At 41.3% G+C, this 20,767-nt stretch overlaps 1 long non-coding RNA gene across 1 annotated transcript; it reads left to right on the forward strand.

Annotated features, from left to right (window-relative positions):
* The first annotated feature begins 19,929 nt into the window (after positions 1-19,929).
* Positions 19,930-20,271, forward strand: LOC140999142 (uncharacterized). The gene is made up of 2 exons (XR_012179478.1): positions 19,930-20,003; positions 20,233-20,271. It is a non-coding gene; the product is annotated as an uncharacterized lncRNA (long non-coding RNA).
* The last annotated feature ends 496 nt before the right edge of the window (positions 20,272-20,767 follow it).

A 20,767-nucleotide genomic window follows, 5' to 3' on the forward strand; every position in this document is an offset into this window, starting at 1 on the left:
GAGTCAAGATCTTGAGTTTTTTGCCCCAGGGGGCATTCAGAGAACGTCAGGGGGCACTGGAAGCAAGGCTCTTGAAGGGGGGGCGTTTGCAAGTTTACACCAGAAATTCACGAGACGAGTGGAAACTTGAAACTACTTGCAAGAATGTGGTCTGCACCTTTTATAAAGCATTCCTGTTTACACCAGTATGCCAAGAAGAGACAGCGTATCGTTTCATAGTGTGGCCAGAGCCGTCACACGGCTGAACTTTGGTTTAAAATTAACTTAGTCATACATTGTTATGCTGACAAACTCAAATACTAGAAAATGCCACAGATACTCAAAGTTACATGTGACTGGGAATTACGGACCAAGACAAGGGATTACCAAAACAATATAAGTTTATTTATTTAACACAAGGTATAAAAAAAAACAATCACTATGTCTGAAAGACATTAAACACGAAAACAACTGTAGAAGAGTGTGATAAGATTATGTAACATGTACTTTGATTAAAAATGGTGGGAGAGTGCTGCAAGATGAGCGGCCATGGTCGCAGATAGCGGGGGAAACAATTATAATAGGATAGAGTACTCACCAGGCTTCCGTGCCCTACACACACACACACACACACACACACACGGCAAGCCCAAAAAAAAAAGGAATAAAGTAAATCGTGAAGGGCATGCAAAAATAATCAAACACACGATTGGGGGGGTGTGAAGCACAGGTAAGGGACTCTAATCACCAAACTCTTCCACCATCTGTGCGACCACGCTCACCGCCGGCCCGACAGCACTCAGACACAGGGAATATGCAAAGAAAGAGATAAAAATGACTGTTACACGTCACTCAACTACAGTTACTCCTCTAAAACAAAACACACCACAACAGAAAGCAAAAGGGGACTAAACAAAATCACCTAATGTAATAAACAAACATACTAAAACGAAATAATGAAAGAAACCTAACAACAAAAAGGAAACAAATGAAATTAAAACTGCAAGCATGATGAACGGGCCCTCGCAGTCCACGCGCGTTGGGGCATGCTGCTGTCAGGGCTTGTTCATGCAACAACTTCCATTGAGGAATCAAAAGTGAAGGCAGTCAAGCTGTATGATATGAAAGAATTATGCATCAAAATGTCTAAAAACAACTAGACAATTGTTATACAATTTGTTGAGCTGTGTATTTACATTATCCCAAATGTTTCCAACAATGTTCAAATCAGAGAAATCCATACATTTATTCAAGCTGCTGGTGCATTTCATAAGGTCGCCACCACTACTTTTACGGTGAATTTATGGTGAATACGAATTTACAGACTTCAAAACATGACCTCATCTGTGAACATTTGTGCCTGAGTCACATCAGATGGATTGTAATCAGCAGTAGTGGTTGTTTAATGGTTAATACATCAACAATTAAGTGAATTTGATGGCAGGAACATTTGTGTTTATTTGTGTTCATCTGCCTCAAACAGCCAGCTTAGAATACACTAGCCTTAATTGTGTCTGTCTGTGTGGTTAAATTCAGGACAACTCTCAGTGATATCAGGAGCCTACTCCCTGGGGAGTCTGCCCCTCTCCACTCTGAAATGTTACCTTCATGAAGAATACATTTCCCATCCAGCTCCAGGCAGCAGTCAACATTACAGAACATAAAAACCAAAAACGGACAGCTTTGCGGGTCACCTCCACAGTACATTAGTACTGTGGAGTACATTGCTACACACCTTGTGTCTATTACAAATATGGGTGCAATTATCATGTGCAATTGTCCTCCTTGGTCATATCTAGAAGTGAAAAGCAAATAGTATATATAGTTTTATTATTATTAATATTATTATTATTATTATTATTATTATTGTTGTCAGTACTGCACTACAATGCAGTACTGAGTTCCCTCCCCAGACAGCTTAACAACCATTCACACCTATTCTAGCAACCGCATGAAGGCCGGTTAAGTCAACGACTCACAAGTGGCCCTAACGACTCTGAAACTCAGAGCTCACACGTGTCCTTAACGACTCTGTAAGGACACTCCCACACAGAGTTTAAAAGCCTGCAGCTCCCCTCCAGTTAGTTAGAACTGAAGAAGCCTCTTGGATGAGAGGTGAAACGTCTTCAAGAAACTGAAACAAGTCCAGTTGACTACGATACAGCACTAATTATTATTATTTATTATTTTACATGACTGTTTTGAGTGTGCAGACAAAAGTGTTGTCTGTCTTGAGGAATACACATCTTCAGTGACATCATATATCAGCAATATGTTGATGATGTGGTGATCACTAAGACAGTAAGATCATTCCCCAAGCAAAGGGCCTGAGAGGTAAATGGAGAGGTGTGGGCTCTATCCAGAGCCAAAAAAGCTGCCTTTCGGTCAAGTGACAAGGAAGCATACAATACCGCCAGATCAAGACATCTGGAGGCAAGCTGGCATCAAGGAAGCAAAGAGGAGACATTAGCAGACACTGGAAAGGGACCTCAACACCAACAGCAGTAAAGATATGTGGCAGGCAATTCAAAATATCACAGGCTACAAAAGCAGGACCGCGCCCATCATGTGTGAGGCCACACTGCTGGATGAGCTGAACACACTTTATTATTGCATTGATCTCCTCAACAAAGACTCAGCTGTAAAGTCTACTCCACCTCCAGAGGACCAGCCACTGTCAGTAACCACAGCGGATGTGAAAAAAAGTTCTGTGTGGCTTTGCCATCCTTCCTGCACCACTGACATAAGGGGACAGATCCACCATCATTCTACTGAACTGTGTGACTGTGAGACAGTCACACAAGTCACACAGTCAATGTGGTCAGCTTTTACAGAGGAGCAATAGAAAACATCCTGACTGGAAACGTCACAACCTGGCATGGACAAGACACAGCCCAGGACAGGAAGGCACTACAGCAGGTGATTAAAACCACCCAGAACATCACTGGTTCCATCTACAGAGCATCAGTAGCCCCATTCACACTGCCCTTTCAGTGCAGGAATCATGCGCCGATTCTCCGCATCAACGTCAGTGTTAAAGTTACAGATGCGGAGAGGGGGGACAGTTTTGCTGCGGCTCTGATCCGCCTCTGGAGATAGTATCAGAGCCGCAGCAGAGGTGAGCCGGCGTCTGTGTGAATGGATAAGCTGGAGGCGTGGATCAGGGGTGTGTCGGTCTGATGGTGTTCAGTCTGACAGCTAAACAGATCCTTCACTCAACAACAAAAAAGACAAATTACCCACAAAGCAACTTTACGGGACCAAACAACAGTAATGTGGTAACCGGTAGTGTCTTTGGCAACTTATATGAGAAAAAAAAATCTGCAGTTATACGTGGAGAAGCCTCTGTCATCCTGTCTGTCCTCCTGTCTGTCCTACTGACTCTTCGTCACATTTCTGCCCGAAAAATACCGTCTGTCCCTGGCAAAAAACTTTAACTCACCAAGTGTTTGTCTCCGTCCACTATAGTGTTGTCTTGAAAAAAATCACAGTGACGCCAGCCCTTCTGATCGAGACTTCAGTGAACTTTCCCCAAGAAAACAGCATCCCTCCCCGCAAGTGAGAGAGTCAGACAGCGTCCTGTTTACTGATGGTGATTATGTAATTATGTAATTTAGAGCGGAAAAATGTAACTTTGTCACTTTCCAGGATGTATGGTGGGTCAGGATCTCAATCACAACACATTATAACAGCATCCATATGATTATAAACAGTCAGCGGGTACATGTTTAAATTAACAGGTGGACACCGGGGGAAACACGTTGAAAAAACCACACAGATCTCAACGTCATGATCTGTATCATCACGCTTCTTTTGGATCTGCAGCGCCTGCTTGCTGTATGAATTGACACACTGGTGCAGCTTTACACTGGAGCTGCTTGGTTCTGTGTGAACAAACAAATGCAGAGAATTGGCGAGCCTTTGCTGCAGAGATAATGCGCTGTGTGAAAAGGGCTAGTGACATCAGTGAAGTGAGATGTCTGCACAGAGACCAAAGGATACTAAAAGACAACACCCTCCCAGGGGCGGGTCCAGAGAATTTTCTGGTGGGGGGCACAGTGGGTAACAACAATTAATCTGGGGGGGCCGCCCAAAAGTAACAAAAATGAAGGCTGCCTGATTGCCCACTTCAATATTTATATTGTACAGTTACACACTGTTTATGTTTTCATCTTGCTTTTCTTGACCACATCAAATCTGCTGGGTGTACTCTTACCAAGTGGTTACACACAGAACACCAGGATGTTTGCTGTACAGAGTTAGTCAGAAGTTAGTGCTTCTAGCTCTGTACAGTGAACATAGCAGTGTTCTGTGTAGTAATCAGTTTTAAGCACCACTTAAATTCTTACAATGTAACAACAATATCCTATAATAATAAAAAGAAATAAAATAAAAATGTAAAATAGAATTAAAAAAAATAGAATAAAAAGCTCAGTGTTCTGTGTAGTTATCAGTTTTAATAAGACTCAGCACAATCATCACAATGAAATTTAGAACAGTAACAACAATATCTTAACATCAGTAGTGCTCAGCTTTGTACAGTAAACATATGAGTGCAGTAATCAGTTGTAAGCACCACTTAAATTTTCACAATGAAACAACAATATCCTATACTCTTAATCAGTAGTTATGCTGAGTCTGTGCAATAGAAATCTCAGTGTTCTGTGTAGTTAACAGTTTTATGAAGATTAAGCACCATCACCACAATGAAATTTAGAACACTAACAGCAATATTTATACTTAACATCAGTAGTGCTCAGCTTTGTACAGTAAACATATGAGTTCACTTCAGTAATCAGTTTTAAGCAGAGTAGGTACCACCTACCACTAACAATAAGAACATTAACCATGTTCTACACTCTAAATCAGCACTTAGTGCTTCTACCTTGGGGACCTTTCAGTGTAGCAAAAGTAGGATGAACTGGGAGGTTCCTGTTGCTGCTGGAGCTGCTGCAGCTGTCATCTGATTCAGCATGGTCATCACCAGGGTCAGTCCTCTCCCTTTGTGCATCTGAAAGTATTGATTGACACAGTCAACACTTCATTAATTCTATTTTTAATTGAACATACATGATTTAATTTTATTTTTAATAAAGCATACATGATTATTTTTTATAATATATAGCATGAATTGCAGATATTTAACAAATACACAATTTTAAGTGCATAGTGCGAGTTTTATACTGTGATTAAAAAGGAGGTATTTAAAAGGAGGTATTTAAATTCCTTCATTCACTGAATAACTGTAAAATTGTGCAGAACACCACATTACACATTTTAAAGCTTTTCCCTAATACCTGCATTTTCACCTGGAGGTCCATGAGTGCTGGTCTGGCCCTGGAAATTTTAGTCTGTGTAAGCTGCCTGGCTGCACTCAGCTTGACTCCGACTCTCACACTCCTGCTGGTCACCTGCACTTTCCATGCTAAATTTCTTCTTAGTGAAGAAATTGGAGATGTCTCCCTGCCTCCATTTCATACTGTAGTCTACATTAAAAACGTGTCCACAAATACAATGAAACGCAACATGTTATTTGCACTGTACCAACATCACACAATGATATGATACTCTGTTGTTGACTGCAATCAGATTGCAGGGGGGGCGGGTGCCCCCCGTGCCACCATGGAAGCCCTGCCTCTGCACCCTCCCCATCTGTTCAACCTACTGCCAACTGACATAAGATACCAAACCATGTCTGTTATGCCAAAAAGTATATTGTGTCAACATGTTATAGTGTCTTCTGTCATTATGCTGCTTTGAACAGTCATGTAGAATAAAAGAGTGCCAGCAGACCTGGGACCAGCTGACCTACAGCCTCTTAACATAACGTGCATGAATTTATAAAATAATAGATTAATTAAAGTAGAGGTGCGACACTGACACTTAAAGGACTGACCAGATTTTTCAACTCCTGATTATACAGTTAAATAGCGCACATTTTTGAAATTCTAATATTATATATACATATACTGTATACATACATACAAAATATAGGCCTATTTTTTTAGAAAATAATTACAGAGGCCCGGACCTCGGTGAACTCATAACTGTCTATGGCCATGTATATGACATATCTGCTTGCTAAAGTTAGCTTGGTAGCTAGTTAGCCAGCTATAGTTTGTCAGTACAGTCAGTGTAATAATCTTAGCAGAGTGAAAGGTAAGCGTCAGCTTCTGTCTGCAGCTAAGCAGACAACCATGCGGTGGTTTGAGGCTGAGACCAGAGTTGAGTGTTTACTTAATGTTATATTGTTAGCTAGGTGGTGAGATGCAATACTGGAAAGTGTATAAACAACATGTCCATATTTTACTCTCCTCTGACATCTCACTCATGCTTTGTTAGTACAGTAGTAACATACAAGACTAAAAGGTAAGCTGTAAGCTTCAGAGCATCTTTCTGCAGCTCAGCAGAAGACATTGCAGTGATGTTTTGAGTCAGCTGAGCATTAATTTCACACTACGTTGGTAACCCAATTTGTGAGAGGCAATGCTGGAGAGTATTTGAGACGAACGGGAGAGAAATGGTTAGGCTCACCTACGTATATAGGTCTGCACAGGAGATTGAATTGGAAAGGCACGGGTGTTTGTGTTAATGAGACCCAGGTGGTTTCATTAGATAGGCTCAGGTGGCAAATTAGCAAGGGAGAGTGGCGTGGTCTAGTTCCTGAACTTTAGTTATAATAACTTCATTAGTGGTGGAATGTAACTAAGTACAGTTACCCAAGTAGGCTTCTTTACTTTAGCACAATTTACAGGTACTTGTATATTACTTGAGCATTTCAATGGAATTTTCTGCAACTTTTTCCACTCCACTGCACTTCAGAGGAAAATATTGTACTTTTTACTCCACTGCATTAATTATTTCACAGCTATAGCTACTAGTTACTTTTTAGATAAATATTTTTATGTACAATATATGATCAGTTAAAATTATGCAGCAAATTGAAATCCTGTGGTGGTCCTGTGCCTTTTTCCAAGTCCACAAAATACATTTAGATGGGATGGATAAACTCCTGTGAACCTCCCCTCAACCCTGCAAGGCTAAAGTGCTGGTCCACTGTTCCACAGCCAAAACAGAATCTGCATTGCACCTCCTGGATTTGAGGTTTGATAATTGGACAGAACCTCCTATTCAGCGCCCTGCAATAAACTTTTCCCAAGGAGGCGGTGTGATACCCAGATAATTGGAGCACACCCTCCAGTCACCCTTTTTAAAAATGGCAACCACCACCCTGGTCTGAAAGTCCTTCTCCATGGCCCTCCCTAAAAACTACCCCACCCATGTCTTTACTTTGTCTACCACCAAATCTGCAGCCCCTCTGGCCGCCTGATACCTGTCTGCTGCTTCAGAAGACCCATGGGCTATAAAGTCAATCACTGCACAAACAATAGTTAAAATGGCATCCCAGAATATCTCAGGACTATCTGGCTGGTGGCTTATGCCTCACTCAGTGTCTAACCCTCATACTGGACCAGGGCCTGGATTATGCCTCAGAGAGCTGCATGCATAAATGAGTGTCAAGACTGCCCTAATTATAGTGATATGGAGCTAACCTATACTTACATCAACTCAGCTGACTCTCACACATACACTTACGGGCTGCCAACTGTGCCATAATTCAAGAATAGAAACTGTACTGGTTTTGTAGAATTTTCTTATGGGAAACCCAAAAAGGTCTTGAGAGGAGGATTTGAAGAGGACCAAGACATCACAACACATACTTTGTAATTTGACCATATGCCCTCTAGACACTTAACAATTTGGAAACACAGAAGGACGAACCATGTTTTAGCACCTTGATGGGCACACATACACAAACAGACATCTCATCTTAAATGGGTTCTCCAACAATTTAGAATATGAATACTCAGTTTAAATTGAACGCAGCAGAACCTGAATATCCTGACTTTTAGTCACAATACAAGTCAATAACGTCCTTAAATAGACTTACCCTGCCTGAAAAATGCCCACATCTCTCAAAATATCAACCAAGTCTACAGCTACCTATGTGCCAGCAATTTGAGTTTGAGTTTGCTTTGAGTTTGAGTAAAAAAACAACAACTTCGTAACTGTTGGTAAATGGTAAATGGTAAATGGACTTGCATTTCTATAGTGTTTTTCTAGTGTGTTGACCAATCAAGGCACTTTAAAACACTTGTCACATTCACCCATTCACACACTGATGGCAGAGGTTGCCATACAAGGTGCCGACCTACTCATCCGGAGCAATTTGGGGTTCTGTATCTTGCTCGAGGATACTTCAACAATTAAGCCAGCAACCTTCTGATTAATGGATGACCTGCTCTACCTCCTGAGTCATAGCCACCCCAAGTGGTACACACATAAAGCTTTTAATTACTTTCTGATATAACTGTACTGACGAGGTCCTAAACAAAGTCTAGTACTGGTTGCTAATACGGAGGATTTAGGTTTAGACGTGCGCCCAGTGCGTTCGAACATATCAAAACCGAGAGTTCTGTAAAGTTACAATTATCTCGCAGATTTATTTTCCATACAGCGGCAATAACGTTAACTCATAATACATGTAACAAAACAACAAACCGAATAGTTAACCACATCAAACCTCACAGGCACATAAGCGCAGTCGAAAAACTGTTTGCTTCCTAATTCAGCAACACCTGTGTTTTGGTTTCCCTAGGTTAAATGGCCTAATTGGGCTGACCCGAGGTCTGCTGAGCCACATAGCAAGTACAGCCCCCTGGTGGCATGGGGCACAATTACATGAAAATAAAGCAAAATGAATATGGCTCGTACAATAACCTCCAACCATTTAAAGATTTTTCAAAAAGTTTTTAATTTTGTATGAAGTACAACAAACTGATGTGTTTTGGTCTTTTATTATCTGTAACTTTATTAATAATCTATTTGATTATTAAAAAATATTTTAAAGTACTTATAGTTAAATAGTTTAATCTGTTTTTGCGCACGCAGTAACTCATTGTGGCGTGCGCTCATATGGCAAGCTTTTGTAACTTTTAATCGTTAGACTAGATATGTACTGCAGATATCCGGAATTTATTTTTTCCTAATCGAAAAGAACGTATCAGATATCCACAATCACATTCTTCCTATCCACAATTGTCATTTTACATATTTGCAACACCAGTCCTTCTAGAACAAATGATGTCACTTTTGCCATTCATGTCTATGGGGTTTCTCATTACAGATATCTACAATTCAGTTGCAGATATCTGCAATGTGAATTACGGATATCTGCATCTACATTATGTCTAGTTGTAATTTCAGTTTCAGATACCTTCAATTGATTTTTGCCTATCCATTATTCCTGTTTAAGTTATCTTTGATTTCCCTCAATTCAATATTTACATTGTCCTTTATAGATATCTTAAATGAGATTTTGACTAGTCAGAATGACGTTGTAGATATCTTGAACTAGAATTACATGTGTGACTAGTCAAAAGGATGTTGTAGATATCTCAGACTAGAAATAGGAATAGTCATTATTTAATTGCAGATATCTATTATCAAGTTATAGATATCTTGAATTTAATTTTGATCAGAGATATCTCAAATTGGAGATATCTTTAACTTTCATGCTGTCTAATCAAAATGTAATATCGATATTTTGAATTAGAGTTAGAGAGGGAGGCAGGAATGGCAGTGTTGCCAGATTGTTGGGCTGGTTTTGGAATGCATTGTGCGAGGTGAAATGGGCTCGGTGGGGTGGACAGGATTTGGGCTGGTTAACCATGAATTGGGATAGTATTAATTAATTAATTATGAAAGTACAGCCAGTCACTCAGCACACCTTTTATATGACATGATTTTTATTTATTCTGTTGCGAGGAAATATGAGTTACCATCATTACCACCACCTAACCTTACCTAAAACACACTAGCTGGAGTGATTTTGCAAATCTGTATTTTTATAATAACAGAAACTGCTCTGGTTGCAACATTACAACATTAATTATATTGCTTTTTGATATCATGGCATGTCATGGGTTTGTCTGTAGCCTACTTGATGAGGATTCACAATACTATTGCTATTGTTTATAAATTAATTCGAGTTGTTTACTATTGAAAATATTAGGGTTTTTTTAAATTAATTTGGGCGGATTTTGAGCAATTATTGGGCCTTGAAAACACCAAACCAATCTGGCAACCCTGGGGGCTGGCCTGCTTAACAGTCTATGGTACTATGAATGGTACTATGGCAAGCCGTTTCGCTGTGATGTCAGAGCACACTGAGCACGAAGTTGGGCTAACGCTGCAGCCTGTGTATCACAGGAGACAAAACATTTACAATATGACGTAAATTTCTAACACAACTCTCCAGTAAACAAAGATCTTGTTCGACACAAATTCCTTGATTTGATATCTCTAACTGTTGTTTTGACATGTCAAAATGAAGTCATAGATATCTTGAATAAAAATTTTGACAAGCCACAATGTTTTGGCGACTCGAAATGACATCGCTAATATACAGGTGGAGCTAAAAAAATTAGAATATCGTGCAAAAGTTCATTTATTTCAGTAATTCAACTTAAAAGGTGAAACTAATATATTATATAGACTCAATACATGCAAAGCGAGGTATTTCAAGCCTTTATTTGTTATAATTTTGATTATAATTCTGTCCTTGAAGGATGCAGCCCCTGAATTGGGACACAGGGCAGCCCCAGCCTATATCTGGCGGATGCCGGAGCACAACGCAGCAATTCAGCCGAATTCAGCACAGAGCAGACAGGAAGTCAGACACGAAACAACAACATGACATCCGGTTAATTTTCCAAATAAAACACTCCGTGTTGATGCCAGCACAAAAACCTGAGGAGACAAATACACGCACTTGTTCTAATCCTTCGGTTGGAAACAATTATTGTTGTGTTTATAACACATAAGTATAGCTGCGGTAGCGCATCATTCTTTAATTATCGCGGGAACTCCTCGTCCTGCCGGACGACGGAGTACAGATCAAAGCCGTACTGGAGCCGTTCTGCAACGCACATGCATCCAGTAGAATTCCCGGGTTTGTCCCGCCCACCGAGGATTCCGGGACCACGGGAGACTCGAGGAACCACGGGAGTAGATAGGACCGAGGAAATCTGTTTTAAGACAAATGAGACGTCCTTTCCGTCAGCTGCAGCCGTCATCAGAAACGGACGTCGCTGCACGTGATGCTACAGAGGATCAGCGCTGGATCAGCTGTCAGTTGGCTTTAACAGCTGTAGAGACGTTAGATGAATTTATGCCAAAAAAGATATTCTCTATAATTCTTTAAATTATAACAGAACTAAAAATTGTCGAGAGATTTAAATTGTCGTGCCAAAAAGTGATCGTCTGCCAGAATCTGATTTGTGGCCGCGGGAGCGCGCACAGCAGCCCGTTGAGCGGTAGCGCTATTAAACGTCTGCTTTTCTTTGGATTAAACGGTCATAATGTGCATATACACACACACTTACCACACATTATCACAACTGTGGCCAAAAGAAGTGTAGTTTGTAGCGAACTAAGGCATGGCAATTACGTGATAGACACGTCTCTACAGTATGTTTGATTTAACAGCCAGAGCACTATATATCAGAGTTTACGCCACACAGTGACGCCTCCTTTGTTAAGCTTTCCTCCGAGTCCAAGTTACAACGTGTTTTCAATAAAGTAATGGTCACTTTTGCAATGATCCTTCCTCTGCATTGTTTTTTACCTGATCTGGGCCCTATAGTATTTGCTTCCCATGTTTGGATGTGTTTTGTGCCTAATATTGTTTATGCCTAAAATACAGTTTTCACCTGCCAAAAATTGATTGGAGCCCAAATGGTGATTTCTGCCTAAAAATGACTTTATCTCAGTCAAGAGCTTCATAAAATAGACACTAAAGCTCACAGGACCATGTGGAACTCCTTTAAAGGACCATTACAACACAAAATGTGCTTTTTCACTTGCCAAAAATTGATTGGAGGCCAAATGCAGTTACTGAATGGTGATTTCTGCCTAAAAATGACTTTATCTCAGTCAAGAGCTTCATAATATAAACCCTCGAGCTCACAGGACCATGTGGAACTCTTTTAAAGGACCATTACAACACAAAATGTGCTTTTTCACCTGCCAAAAATTGATTGGAGGCCAAATGCAGTTACTGAATGGTGATTTCTGGCTAAAAATGACTTGATCTCATTCAAGAGCTTCATAATATAGACACTAAAGCTCACAGGGCCATGTGGAACTCCTTTAAAGGACCATTACAACACAAAATGTGCTTTTTCACCTGCCAAAAATTGATTGGAGGCCAAATGCAGTTACTGAATGGTGATTTCTGGCTAAAAATGACTTGATCTCATTCAAGAGCTTCATAATATAAACCCTCGAGCTCACAGGACCATGTGGAACTCTTTTAAAGGACCATTACAACACAAAATGTGCTTTTTCACCTGCCAAAAATTGATTGGAGGCCAAATGCAGTTACTGAATGGTGATTTCTGCCTAAAAATGACTTGATCTCATTCAAGAGCTTCATAATATAAACCCTAGAGCTCACAGGACAGTGTGGAACCCTTTTAAAGGACCATTACAACATAAAATGGGCCTATTCACCTGCAAAAAAATGATTGGAGGCTATTAATTTGCTAATGAAAAGTGTTTTCTCGCCTAAAATGACTTTCTATTACTCAACAGAGCAATATTAAGATCATTATAGATTAACCATAGTACCCTCTGGAAATTGTGTAAAGGGCCAATGCATACAAAATGCAGTTTTTTACTTGCCAAAAATTGATTCCTGCTCCAAATGTTATACTTAAAATGGTTTTCTGCCACGATGTCTTCATGTAACTTTAGAGTCATATTTACCTGATTATATCTGCACACATATTATAATCTGCACGCATCAAAATCTGCACACATATACAATTTTGCACACATATGTGCACACATATACAAATCTGCTAACACATCCAAATCTGCACACATTGTGCATCCAATGCGCACAAGTGACCCGTGCAGAATTTGATATAACTTTGTTGTAAAAATCAAGGTTTCCTCTAGGCTATGTCATTGAAAATAAAAGCCGCTACACCTTCAGAATGATTTTTTTTCTTCTAAATGTTAAAACAATGTAAAGCTTGTCTTCCACTACCAGCTCCATCTCTAAGGCTCTGTTAGTAATAAACACAAATAGGCTACAAATGTACATGTACAAATGTACACATTGGCCTCACAGTGACCTCCAATCAAGATTGACACGTGGCTCGTGTATGCACTGTAATTAAAATGCCACAGCTCACGGCGTGAGCCCCCCACCCCCACCACCGTGATCTTGCGCGCACCCCCCCCCCCCCCCCCCCCCCCCCCCCCCCCCCCCCCGGCGGTCACACCACTCTCGCCGCCAAGAAAAATCCAGGAGGAAACACCTGACATCTCGGAGTTTTATCTGTACAAGTTGTTGTCGCTATGGATCCCACTCTGTTTGAGCAGATACTCGCTTTCAAAAAGGATGGAACTTTCCCGGTTGGTATGACAGTAACCCAAAAAAGTAATTTTCACCGAAAGACTAAGAACTTTGAAGTGCAAGGTGAGTATAATGTACCCTTTACATTGTGCATCATAAATAGTCCCATTTAAATACACCTGTTGACCCCCCCAAAATTTTAATGTTTAATTTTATTGTACATAGCCTACATTTTTAATTGAATTAAGTTTAGATTAAAAGATAAGACAGCATACTGTAGGCTATTGCTGCCAGTCAGGGGAAAAAATGGATTATACCATTATACCACATTATACCAGCGGCCTTAGACATCTGGGGGCCCGTTTCAATTTTTCATATGAGGCCCTACCCTGTTGAACATAAAATTATTTGCCAGCTATGGCACATAGCTGGCAAATAATTTTATGGTTCGCATCAGCTTTGTTTTATGGTTCGCTGATGCTTTAAACCTTGAAAGGACGTAATAAACGCACTATGCACTCCAGGTTTGCGCAACACATTGAGTGTTAGGCTAGCAGAAAAAACGAGGACTGAAGTTGGTTTTCGTCAAAACAAAATCATTATGACATTTTCAGACATGAACAGGAATCTTAATCAGAAACTACAGGCTTTATCAATATTCTGAATTTAAATTGGCAACTAAAGTAATGAGAGCAAAGTGCTCAGCGCTATTTCAGCACCACGGTGCTGCGTTGCTGGAGCAGCCAGCTGTCTCCTCCATTATTACAGTAAAATCTGCCAATAATATCAAATTTTAGTTGTGCTCTTGCTTTTATTTCTCTGGTAAGTTAGGACGTAGCCTACTCATAGATCGCCTGTTTGGAGGCATTTTAACCCCACGAAGAAAAAAGAAAAGAGGAGGAAAGTGATTGACAGACGTCAATCATCAGGTTGCGCACGTCAGGAGGAAAGCAGGAAAAACTAAAGGACATTAGAAACACTAAGAGAAGAGGAATAATACTGGGAGAAGGAAAACCAGGGTCTATTGATAGTTTGCGGGCCGTTTTCACGCTTTTATTGATATTTCCTGCCGCATTATTAATTAGGAGCGAGTAGTAGCCTCCGGTGGCATGATACACGCACTGGCAGCTGGGGGCCCACCTATAGGCGGCCTTACCTATGTTTCAACCGTTTCAATTGAAACGGGCCCCAGCCACCAGGGGGGCCCCAGCTGCCAGCCACCAAGTAAAAGACAGTACAATAATTCATCACCTAGGTTTCACCTTAACATACACACACAGGCCTACTGTACATCCACCGCCACACACGCAAACAGCTCTGTCTACCGGTCACACACCCGTGATCCGCACTGATGCGCGTATCATGCCACACGCGATGGTACAGTAATCGCTCCTAGGCTGAAAACGGCCCGCAAACTATCAATAGACCCTGGTTTTCCTTCTCCCACTATTATTCCTTTTCTCTTAGTATTTCTAATGTCCTTTTGTTTTTCCTGCTTTCCTCCTGACGTGCGCTACCTGATGATTGACGTCTGTCAATCACTTTCCTCCTCTTTTCTTTTTTTCTTCGGGTTAAAATGCCTCTAAACAGACGATCTGTCAGTACGTCCTAACTTAACAGAGAAATAAAACACAGCAAGAGCACAACTAAAATGTGACATTATTCTCAGTTTATTTACAGATTGTAATAATGGAGGAGACAGCTGTCTGTCTGCCTCCAGTGGCTGCTCCAGCAGCGCAGCACCGACAGCGTCTGTAGACGGCCGTCTGTCCGCATGTCTCGACCTTTCCTTGTCCGTGGTCGTGGTGCTGAAATAACGCGGAGCACTTTGCCCTCATTATTTTTTTATGTCAATTTAAATTCAGAATATTGTTAAAGCATGTAGTTTTTGATGAAAACCAACTTCAGTCCTCGTTTTTTCTGTTAAGTCCTGGTTTCCTGCCCTGATAGTGATTTTACGCGTACCTGGGATGCATGGATAGTGCGTTTATTGCGTCCATTCAGGGAAGCATCAGCGACACATGGGCACATAGCTGGCAAATAATTTTATGTTTAACAGGATAGGGCCTCATATGAAATATTGAAACGGGCTGGGGCCCGTTTCAATTGAAACGGTTGAAACATAGGATTCCGTTTGTTTGCCTGGCGAGGCAGCAATGCCCTGCTGTAAAAAAATTGTACAATTTCTAAGTATTATAGTGAAACTGATTCCAATATTATCACTTTCATTAATACTGGCTTACAACTCGGATGTTTTTGACTCATTACAGATGGACAGTTGTACTACTTGCGGTACAAAGGAACACCTCAAGCACTTAAGGCAAAAGTGGTATGTGGGCAAGAGGAGGCAAACACAGTGTTTGTAGACTTGCATGCAAGCAGTATGGGTGCACACTGTGGCCAGAAGAAGACTCGGACTGCAATTTCAAAAAGATTTTACTGGCCTGGCATGTCAGAGGACATAAATCTGTGGGTCAGTATGAACTAATGTTTCCCATCACACAACATTCCCTTTATTTTAGAAATTGTCTGTTAATGCTACACTCTAAACATTTACATGGTGTAGAAATGAAAACGTGCTTTTATGGCATTGTAATACTTTGTTCATTGGTTGTTGTTATCAGGTGAAGCAGTGTACTGCATGCCAGGCCAGCAGTGCTGTCATTAAGCAGGAGGTGGAATACACACCAATAAAGGTAAGAAAGAATTTTTGTTTTTGTTTCATCTTTTCCTTTTACACAAAAAATTATAATTAACAGTAATTTCACTGGAAATATGAAACACATTTAATGAGTTATATTGTCTTTGTTATAGGTCAGCACACCATTTGAGCTCATTGGGATGGACCTAATAGGAAAGCTTAAAACCACCACAGCAGACAACCAGTACATCTGTGTACTGATTGATTATATGACAAAGTGGCCCCAGGCATACGCCATCAAAAACAAATCAGCAGAAGAAGTCACCCAATGCATTTTAAAGTTTGTTTACCAGTTCGAATGTCCCAAGAGGATTTTAACAGATCAAGGCCGGGAGTTTGTTAATGAAGTATGTATGAAGAACTACATGAAATAAATATACATAACAAACATCTAATGCAAACATAACTTTGGAAATGGCTTATTTTACTCTTAAATAAATGTTCAGATATCATAGTCATATCTTATTCCATCTATGCATTTTTTACATTTACTGTCATTATTTATCCCTAATACAGATGAATCAAAAGGTCTGCGGAATTTTGGGGATCAAAAGAAGTCTTTGCTCACCCTATCATCCGCAGACCAATGGCCTTGTGGAAAGGATGAATGGGACCATCCAGAGGTATGTCTATTTTAACATGTAGAAATAATTTTGAACTTCATATTTAAAAAAAAAAAAACAAGCACATATAGGACTTAAAAAGGAGTGCTCTATTATTTTTCTTTTTTTCTAGGGCACTGTCCAAATTGGTCAAGGAAAGGCCCGAAACTTGGGACACACATTTGGATGCTGTCATGTTTGGCCTGAGGACCAAATGCCAAATGACAACCAAATATTCCCCATACTATTTAATGTTTGGTAGAGAGGCGAGATACCCCTCCCAAATACCTGAACAGTACAGGGTGAGTTGCACTCTGTATAAACAAACTAAACTAACTATAGTCATAATGTAACATTACAACAACACTTTGTGTGTTAGTGCTTCAATTTAATTGTGAAATTTTTATAGGTGGATAGCAGTGTTGAGGACAACCTCTCTGTTGAGGAGGTTACAGAGGGCATCCTCAAACTGGATGATGCACTTCAGAGTGCCATTCAAAACACTAAACCTAAAAAAAAAACAAAAGGCAAAAAACCCACTCCTCAGTTAAAGGTGGGGATGAAAGTTATGAGGAAGAACGTGAGGAGCCAGCAGAGGAAAGGGGGTAAATTGGACCCCACTTACCTTGGACCCTACACGATTGTGGCCATACAAGGGAAAAGTGTGGACCTCCTGGACAGCCATGGAGTGACTGTACCTAAAATAAATACAGATCACTTGGTTGTTTTTACAGAGGAAAAACCAAGAGTTCCCCACAAACTCCCACCCACCACCCCCTCCTCGGCTGTCCCATCCACCACCTCCTCCTCTGCTGCTCCACCCACCACCCCCTCCTCGGCTGTCCCATCCACCACCCCCTCCTCGGCTGTCCCATCCACCACCTCCACCTCGGCTGTCCCATCCACCACCTCCTCCTCTGCTGCTCCACCCACCACCTCCACCTCTGCTGCTCCACCCACCACCCCCTCCTCGGCTGTCCCATCCACCACCTCCTCCTCTGCTGCTCCACCCACCACCTCCACCTCTACTGTTCCACCCACCACCTCCTCCTCTGCTGCTCCACCCACCACCCCCTCCTCGGCTGTCCCATCCACCACCCCCTCCTCGGCTGTCCCATCCACCACCTCCACCTCGGCTGTCCCATCCACCACCTCCTCCTCTACTGTTCCACCCACCACCTCCTCCTCTGCTGTCCCATCCACCACCTCCTCCTCGGCTGTCCCATCCACCACCTCCTCCTCTACTGTTCCACCCACCACCTCCTCCTCTGCTGCTCCACCCACCACCCCCTCCTCGGCTGTCCCATCCACCACCTCCACCTCGGCTGTCCCATCCACCACCTCCACCTCGGCTGTCCCATCCACCACCTCCTCCTCTACTGTTCCACCCACTACCTCCTCCTCTGCTGCTCCACCCACCACCCCCTCCTCGGCTGTCCCATCCACCACCTCCACCTCTGCTGCTCCACCCACCACCCCCTCTGCTGTCCCACCCACCTCATCCTCTGCTGTTCCACCCACCTCCTCCACCTCGGCTGTCCCATCCACCACCTCCTCCTCGGCTGTCCCATCCACCACCTCCTCCTCTACTGTTCCACCCACCACCTCCTCCTCTGCTGCTCCACCCACCACCCCCTCCTCGGCTGTCCCATCCACCACCTCCACCTCGGCTGTCCCATCCACCACCTCCTCCTCTACTGTTCCACCCACTACCTCCTCCTCTGCTGCTCCATCCACCACCCCCTCCTCGGCTGTCCCATCCACCACCTCCACCTCGGCTGTCACCTCCTCCTCTACTGTTCCACCCACTACCTCCTCCTCTGCTGCTCCACCCACCACCCCCTCCTCGGCTGTCCCATCCACCACCTCCACCTCTGCTGCTCCACCCACCACCCCCTCTGCTGTCCCACCCACCTCATCCTCTGCTGTTCCACCCACCTCCTCCTCATCGGCTGTCCCACCCACCACAACCTCCTCAGGGCAAAGGGCCTCTGCCCTTTCAGGTTAGCTGCCTGCCTCACATCCACAAACTCCTCAGCAAGCACCTTTTTGATAAATGTATTCACTTTTATTAACTTCACTTGCAGTTTTAAATGTTCAGGGTGAAAATTTTATGGGTGGGCTCCGGTCTGCTAAATATTTATAATCAGTCATAACAACTCAGAGGATTTCGCAAATAAAGATGACAGTAAAATACAGACATAAATTGTGAATTTAGTGATGAGTTAAAAGTTCTGCTGAATATTTTCCATCAGAAAACTTGAAATAGCCTGGAAGTCGAATACACATCAGAGTAATCCAAATTTAAACAATTGTAATGTATTACACCCTTAATAGCCTATATCATGAATAGAAAAACAACATTTTTGTGTACAAAAACATGTTATTCAATAAGCTTAGCATTTGAGCAAATGTATTTTGTATCTCAAGTGTATTTTATAAGTCCTCACAGAATGTAATTCTACAACTTTAAAACTTACTTTTATAGATGTGAAAGACGCATGGGAGGGGAAGAGGGATTATGTCCTCTTTTCCAAAATTGGCCCATATAAAATCTTCTTTGGGGATATTTACAACACTGGGCCACAAAGGGAGTTTGAAAGTGAGGTGAGGAGTTTTTTTTTCTTTTGAAATGGTTTCTGTATTGAGCATACCTTTAAGTTAGGCACAGTCATTTTTAATTATTTTTTTGACATGCAAAATATGTTTTGAACATTTTCTTTTTAAATTACAGGTTATCAATGCATATCTGACCCTGCTTGTCAAAAAATATAATGATGAGAACACAGACAAGGCGTTTGTATTGGACTCATTTGAAATCACCCGCATTTGGGAGGGACAGAAACCCAAAGTTAAGGTAATAAACAATATTATCTCATGTTATTGCAATAATTAATACACCAAAATATGCTACTGTATAATCACCAGAATTTTTTGATTTCTTATGTTATCTTGCAGATTGACCCACTGCTATACAATTTCATCGTGGGTGTTCAGTTTAATTAATAAGATTCAGATAAAAAGTTAAAATCAGTTAAAAAAGGATGTGATGTGTTTAATTTCATATATTTCATGATGCTTCATTTGAGTAAGTTAAAAATAAGTGAGTCAAATGGCAGTACCGCCATCTACTGGCCGATTTTGGTTCAGCGGCTAGGCTTTGTCAATCTTGAATAAAACCTTTATGCAGGAAGTGACAGAAAAGCAACAACAAAGAAGTTCAGAGCAGCACATTTGTCAGCTTCTAGCTATGACTAGCCACTCCAGCATACATCTTCGAGTTGCATCGTCGGTACGTGTTGTTTACATGTTAATTTACGGTTATATGCTTGAGCCTTATGTGGCAGAATATTACCGGTACATTGTGTACTTATTTGTGTTATGTGTTTACATGTATTTAGCCTACTTTGAGTGAGCTATTTAGTTAGTCATGCTAGGCTTTGGTAAATGTTTATTTTATGGTTTATGCATCTCCATAAATGCAATATTCATGACTGTATTATTTTGTCTATCTCTTTTAGTTTCACACTTTACTTCATCAATAAAACTGGCAAAAGGAATACCCAGTGTGTTGTTTGGAGTGAAGAGTTTAGCTGCCTGTCAACACATGCATGCTACACATTGAGGACAGAACAGTGGGTATCGTAAACGAGGGTCATCACTGGATGCTGGTGGTAATTTTGTGTGTGTGTGTGTGTGTGTGTGTGTGTGTACATGGTGAATATGCAGTCTGCATAGTATTGATGAAGAACTTTAACGCTACTCTTACAGTATATTTATTAATTTTTAACTCTATATTTAGGTGATAACTGTAGATTAACACGTGTCATATAATATAAACTGTGAAGATTAACATGTATCATAGAATATAATATATGTAGATTGACACGTGTCATAGTGTGAATTCTTCTTTGACACTTTAAGTACATTAGGTTAAAAATCATAGACAGCAAAGTAAAATCTGTGTATAAGAGTGAAGTAGACATAAATACATTTTACTTGCGACACAGTGCTGTATTCCAATAAAAATGTGGTTTGAAACTGTAAGAAACTTTG

This window comes from Pagrus major, chromosome 7 (genome assembly GCF_040436345.1).
Source record: "Pagrus major chromosome 7, Pma_NU_1.0".
Classification (NCBI taxonomy): Eukaryota; Metazoa; Chordata; class Actinopteri; order Spariformes; family Sparidae; genus Pagrus; species Pagrus major.